Genomic DNA, 7,394 nt, shown 5'->3' on the forward strand with positions numbered 1-7,394 from the left:
GGAGGGAACTTCTCAGAACTACCTAAGGATACAGATGGAGTGACATTTATCTTGAGATGCCAAATAATAAAACCAAGAAGTCAGGTAAAAGAGAAAGCAGAGAAGGCAACATAGTGATGAAATGCATAAAGTTAGCACATGAAAGCGCAGGAGCACCCGGCTGAGAACCAAGAGTGTGGACTTGGAAGAGATCACGGCTTAGAATACTGGCTCCTACAGTAGCGCAGATACTTTACTACACTGGTACTCATATATTAAATATTTTGGAATACAGTCATGTTTGTGTAGTGCCCCCATCTACAAAAAAAAAAAGGTGAACTATAAAGACTATCTGCTGCTTTCAACTAAATCTAAAGAGGATACTTGTGTAGTAATTCCATATAACTGAAAAGTTATAATAACCAATCCCTTGCGGAATGTCTCAGTTCTCCAGTATGACACATTAGAGAAATCTCTAGGTTGTATTGATGCCACTAACAACTTTTTTTTTAAAGCATTGTAAAATTGAATTAATAAGATATTTTAGACATTTGAATAAATTAGAAGATTTTCAATAGCTCTTTAGCCATATCAATCCAGAAACAGCCTGAATCTTTTTTTTTTTTTTAATCACATATTCTCCTCTTCCAAGGGTCATCTTTATGTCTGGAGGTCTAAAGATGGGTAGGTGAAAACAGAGGGGTTTCTTTCTATTTTACTTTCCTGGACAACAGGAAGGAAACTGACAATTCTGCAGCAAGGCTAGGAATATCCCATTGGAGTCTGCAGCAACAGCATTCACTTGAAATGTTTGACTGTGTCTCTGTTTATATAGATTCTGATGCTACCTCTAGCTAGATGATCAGGAAACAGGCAACTCTAGCAGCATGGAGAACCACCCCAGGAGATAGTTTGTGTGGAGAAAAACTTTACCTTTTAAAACAAATTCTCTATATCCAGTCATTGTTCAGTCACTAAGTTGTATCTGACTCTGGGACCCCAGGGACCGTAACTTGCCAGGCTCCTCTGCCCAGGGGGTACTGGAGTGGGTTGCCATTTCCTTCTCCAGTATCCACAGTATCCTTGCCTAATCGTGGAAATAGAAACCAAAACTAACTTGAATCCAGCTTTGTGCCTGTCCCCAAAAATATTAATAATGAACTCTCTGGTGTCTGAAATCACAGATTCAACAGCTAGTAGCCTTAGGAGTGGTGTATGAGCAAATAATTGGGGCGGGGCAAGTCTTCCTATTTTCTTTATTGTGTAGAAACCAGCCTTCATTAGGAATTATTGGGACCCAGCACACAACTTGAGGCAATGGAAGCTAAGGTCCTAAAACACTGACTTCTTAATGACACCTCAGAGACCCAGAAGCATTAATGCTGACTTCCTAAAGCATCTAATCTTTCCCAGGGAGCAGTTTTCCCTCCTGATATAGTTTGCCTCATTATGACAACATTGAGTTGATACCCTTATCTTTAAAACAACTCAGAGTAATTCCTAAGTCCTGGAAACAGTCACAGCATAAGAATTTATAATAGTCACATGTGAAAAATAAACAGGTACTCCAAAGAGGACTAATTTACTTACGGAATAATGCCAGAAACATTAAACGTGATGGCTTTGCTTTTAAATAAAATGCAGTTAATTTGATTACTATTTATTTTATTTTTTGCCAGATTTCAATCAACTTTTATGGTAGGATTAAGCTTGTAAGTAGAGTGTTGTGTTTTTAAAAAAATAATGGAAGCACTTTTCCAAACTTCACCATGGTTAACTAATGGGAGGATAATGTTGTACATTATGGATCCGTGTTTATCCTCCAACGTATTTATCCACAATGCATGCGTGTTTAGGGTCTGGGTTAGAATGAGTAGGTATGTGTATTGCAGACTCTCATTAATTCATAACAGCTTAAATTGTGATTTTTATTTGGCATCCTACTGTGGAACCCAGTCGAGAATGCCGAACTACTCAGCTAAACATTTTCAAATCCGTGACTCTCCATCTGGTTATTCAATCAGAACAAAATCCCTGCAAAGAAAATCCTCTTCTTAAAATGTACCCCATTTTCCTGGCTAAGAATCATTCTGGAGAAATGTGAACAGTTTGCCCAGTTGTTCAAGGAGTTTATTTGCAGGAAAAACTAACACTATAAATATCAACAGCACTTAAATGGAAGTGAAGAAAGAATTCCCTCATCCTGCATAATGGCAGGTTTGTTAGAAATAATTATACAGAGAAAATGGAACTGGAATTTATTATTTTGGAGCATTTTTTCAAAACGTGAAGTCACCATAAAACAGTCTCATATGACTCCATTGACATATCAGGAGTAGCTATATTAGCATCATTATGTTTTACAAAAACTTCAAAGTAATGGTAATTTAGTACCTAACACCATGTAAGGTCTTCATAAAAGATAAAAACTGCTCTAAACAAGCAAGAATATTCTTGTGCTGCTGCTGTTGCTGCTAAGTCACTTCAGTCATGTCCGACTCTGTGTGAACCCGTAGATGGCAGCCCACCAGGCTCCCCCATCCCTGGGATTCTCCAGGCGGGAACACTGGAGTGGGTTGCCATTTCCTTCCCCAATGGATGAAAGTGAAAAGTGAAACTGAAGTCGCTCAGTCATGTCTGACTCTTCACGACCCCATGGACTTCAGCCTACTAGGCTTCTCCATCCATGGAATTTCCCAGACAAGAGTACTGGAGAGGGGTGCCATCGTCTTCTCTGAATATTCTTGTAAGAGTAAGCAATTCTACCAAGCAAGATGCCTGGACACAGTGGCCTATACTAAATATTTGTCAAATGAATACCAAAATATTCCACTCACAATTCATAGGACTTTTGTTCCTATTAAAATGGTAGAGAATTAGATTCCCACCTTAAGTAGCTAAAACAGAGCCTTTTATAGAGATATTCTGTTTTCAATGTGTTTTTCATTGCTTTAGTTCATTGACTATCCCTGTCTTGGAGAAAAATGGGAAAAGTAAACATTGCAATTATTTTTTTTCTTCTTAAAAGGTAAGTCTGTTTCTAATTAGAGAATATTAGATAAAAGAAGATTTGGGGGGGTGTGGCTATGGAAAAGTGATAGGAATTGTATAGGTTAGAATTAGCAGGCTTGGCTATCATGTTGAACAGAATAAACAGCATGTAAACACTGGATGCTGGAAAACATCTTGTGTTCCTAAATAAAAAATGGTTCTGTAATTCCTTTACCATTAGGACAGAGAAAAAAAATATTTAAGGGGAAATGGTGAAAGTGAATCAAGGGTTTTCCCTTGATTCACTTAAAAAGAACTATGACAAGAGGTTATAACATAGCTTTTCTCCAAGATGGCTAACCATGTATGTGTAACCATTACTTCTTTGAAAGTTGGAGTCACTTCTATGCTCTTGAATCTTAGCTGGTCTATAACTACCATAATCAATAGAATATAACACTATATAACTTCTCAGATTAGATTCTAAGAAGACTTGCAGCTCTCACTTGGCTTCTTGGAACAATCACTTCTGGAGGAAGCAACCGCTCTGTAAGAAGTTCAGAGTACCATGCTGTGCAGAAACACAACACAGTCACACACAGAGGCCTCTTGAGAGAGAAATGTCCAACCAGTCCTTACAGCCTGGAATCAGATACATGAGTTACAAAGCCTTCAGATGACTCCTGCCCTAGCTGCATCTAGCTGCACCCCAAGTGAGAAACACCTTGCTGAGTTTATCAAACCATTGCCAACAGAAGAAATATTAAGAAATTGTTGTCTTAAGCCATTCAGTTCTGGCAAGCTAAAAAACACAGCATAAAACCACCAATAATCAGGTTTTCAGAAAAACATTTAACATTATTCTACTGTTGAACATTTAAAGAAACAGTGAGATTTTAGAATAAAGTAGGAGCCACTTTTCCACAAGTTGCTAAAATCAGAAAACCGAGTCATGTTAAACCCTCCCCATTCTTTCAGGCCCCTGATCCAATCACCAAATTCTCCAGTTTACCTTCCTAATATCACTTGATTCTATGTACTCCTCCTCATCCACATTGTCATTGCCTTATATGACATTTGAACTTCTCGTCTAAATGACACAATATCACTTCACACAGACCCTCTAAACCCACTTCATAGCTAGCTATCTTTCACATTATTATCCTAATAATCTTTTTACAGCAAAGTCCTCTTATCTTTCTATCTAAAATCCTTCAATCTCTCAGGAACAGTTACATGAATTTTAAATTCTTCAATCTAACACATGAGGGTCTTTATGTTCAGGCAGCCTCCTGCCTCTCAAGTCTCATCCCCTACCATCTCCTCATATGTCCCTCCTATCAAATTAAACCTCTTGTAGCCATCAGAGGGAGTTAGGTACCTCTGCACTGATTTATCCAAATCCTTTGCATTCTGCTTATAACATGCATCCCTCTGCTGTCTAACTCCTTCTTGTTCTTTGAAATTCAGCTCAAAAATCACCTCTTTTTAGAAAGGTTTCCCTGAACTGGCCTATCTGATTTTTCTCATCATTTTGAATTTTTGTTGTTGTTTTTTATTAAACTTTTTATTTTGTGTTGGAATATAGCTGATGAACAATGTTGTGATAGTTTCAGGTGAACAGCAAAGGGACTCAGCCATTTTGTCTATCTAATTTTGACATCTCTCCTTCAGACTCCCATGGACTCACTTGCTTTTCCACTTGTGAGTTCAGTGCACCTTGAGTTAATTTCCTGAGTCCCTTATTTAAAGCAAGGGAGACTGTGATGACACCTGACACATATCAGGCCTCAATTACACATTCCTAGAGGGAAATAAATGGGTTATTGAAAGCCATGATATTTTCATTTATGCAGTGAAAATCATAAATATTACTTCCAACTGTGAGTATAAAGCTGTTTCTCTGAGGAGGGGCACACAGTTCAAACTAGAGGCAAATAAGCAGCTTGTCAGAGGTCACCATAACACATATGAGGATAATCCAGCAGATAGAGTGGAGAGAAAAGTATCTTAGCAGATGGATAAGCTTTCGCAAAAATGTAGAAGTAGCGAGTTCAGGAAGCATACATAAATCAATGTAGTGAATGCTTCATACTCTGAACAGCAGAAGGTGAGGCTGGTATGATGGTCAGAAGCCAGAAGATGGGAGGCTCTGAGAAGGACATTACACTGAATTGTGTAGGCCATGGGGAGTCATCACAAGATATAAGCCAGAAAAGAAACAATGGGGTTATACGTTAGAAACCTTAGTTGTGGGAAATTGTTTAAAGAAGGGATATAGAAAGGAGAGAGGTGTGGTTAAGAGTCTAATGCAGTAATTCAGATAAATTTAAAGGACTTGGAATTAGAATTCACAAGGTTTGTTAACTGTATATAACGAGTGGCAACTAGAATGCTCTCAGAATTTTGCTCTGTGTCATTCTGTGGTGGTGGCAAAATAAAATTAAACTAATTTTCAAGGATTTTTGAGAATTTTACCATGTATTTTGAGCTAATTAGAGACGTTTTGTAATATGAGATGTGAAATTTTGAAAGAGATGTTTCTGACAATAGTCTCTATTTGCTATGAAATAGCCAAAAAATAGAATTCCTTTCGATTATGCCATAGAGTCTCCATGTAATCCCAAAGAGTCATTAAACTTTCTGCACCTCAATCTGGCAAAATTTTCCATATAAGTAAGAAAAAATATATGCCTCCCAGATAACTCAAGGGCTTCCCTGGTGGCTCAGAGGTTAAAGCGTCTGCCTGGAATGCAGGAGACCTGGGTTCGATCCCTGGGTTGGGAAGATCCCCTGGAGAAGGAAATGGCAACCCACTCCAGTACTCTTGCCTGGAGAATCCCATGGAGGGAGGAGCCTGGTAGGCTACAGTCCATGGGGTCGCAAAGAGTCAAACACGACTGAGCGACTTCACTTTCCCTTTCCCAGATAACTCAATGAAACAATTTAAAAGTAAATTTGTCTGTTTGGTAATTTCTGTTTCTAAAAGGCAAAATGAAATACAACCTCAATTTCCTCCTCTATTAAAAATGTTTTTTGAAGAGAAGGCTTAAATGATTTCAAATGGCCCTTTCAGCTCTAGGATCAATAACTCCATAAGTCAACACACTTGGTTGGAGCTACATTCTACCCAGATCAGCAGCTGATCCTCAACAAGAACCAAAGGATTTACGGTGGAGATAGGTTGTCCTATTTAAGCACTTCCTGCTGGGTAAAGTAGTACTTCCTTTTATTTGTCTTAATAGTCTGGTTCTTTATCGTGCTACTTTTTTAATGAGGTGTTTTCATTTAACAAATATTTGTTGAGTGCCTACTATGTGCCAGGCACCACATTAGGTGCTAGAGAAACAAAACAAAATGGCACATGTTCCCTTTTGTTATGTTCGTTAACTGTAAAGCATGTTCAAGCCAAAATCCATCAACTTCTAAAGTAATATTTATCATGTACATGATCCTGCTCTAGGAACCATGCCAGGCTACCCCATTAAACTTGATGGGCCTGAGAATAGTAAAACTATACACTGTATAATGTATTTATAGTATATTGCAAGGCAATAAGGTCCCCTGAGAAGGGAAGGCAGGGAAACTGAAAAATCATCATAAGTGCACTCGGAACTCAGAACATTCACAAACTGCCTGACTACTTCATGACTCCATTTCTTTACCTATAAAATGGAGATAATAAGGCCTACTTCTAATATTCTTCACAGGATAAGGATTAAATAAGTAAAAGCACATTAAATACTTCAAGCCTTAAGAAAGAGCACTAAATAAATATTAGGTATTGTTATTTGGTAGCATTACATAAAATTACATTAAAATTAAAAGCCTACTGTAGTTATTCTAATGGAAGTTTAAATCCCAAAATGAAAGCAAGGTGAACTGAATAACTAAAATCAGGACACACCCCTAATCAGATATAGTTAAAAACTAAAATTAAAACTGGAATTTAAAGTGCATGACTAATAAAAGATGGTTTCTTGCACAGAACAGAGCTTACAAGATGTTTACTTTGTGTCTATAAAGCTGGGGAGGAAAACATGAGCCCTACCTGGGTTGACCACTCTTGCGTTTTAAAAATGAATCTTCAACTGGTGGCAGCTTTCAGAGAAACTCCTCATTGTTGGGGATCATGCATCCACTGAAGATTATGCTACCAGCTCTCCAATGACAAAACAGGGACACCTGCACACCAGGGTATTTGATGCTTGTCAACTTCAACAGCAGAACCAGTTGTTAATCTTGAGAGGTTGATTGTAATGGAAATCAGTTGTCTCTGCTCAAAAGCTTTACTTAGGTTTTGTTCAAAAGTTCTATTATAAAATATCCAGGCCCTAGGAGGTGTGTTAGTCGCTCAGCTGTGTCCGACTCTTTTGCGACCCAATGGACTGTAGGCTCTTCCATTCATGGAATTCTCCAGGCAG

General features: G+C 38.1%; 1 non-coding gene across 1 annotated transcript; it reads left to right on the plus strand.

Moving 5' to 3' along the window:
- The first annotated feature begins 5,685 nt into the window (after positions 1–5,685).
- On the plus strand, positions 5,686–5,757 carry TRNAS-GGA (transfer RNA serine (anticodon GGA)). The gene has a single exon. It is a non-coding gene; the product is annotated as a tRNA-Ser (tRNA).
- The last annotated feature ends 1,637 nt before the right edge of the window (positions 5,758–7,394 follow it).

This window comes from Capricornis sumatraensis, chromosome 19 (genome assembly GCF_032405125.1).
Source record: "Capricornis sumatraensis isolate serow.1 chromosome 19, serow.2, whole genome shotgun sequence".
NCBI classification, from domain to species: domain Eukaryota; kingdom Metazoa; phylum Chordata; class Mammalia; order Artiodactyla; family Bovidae; genus Capricornis; species Capricornis sumatraensis.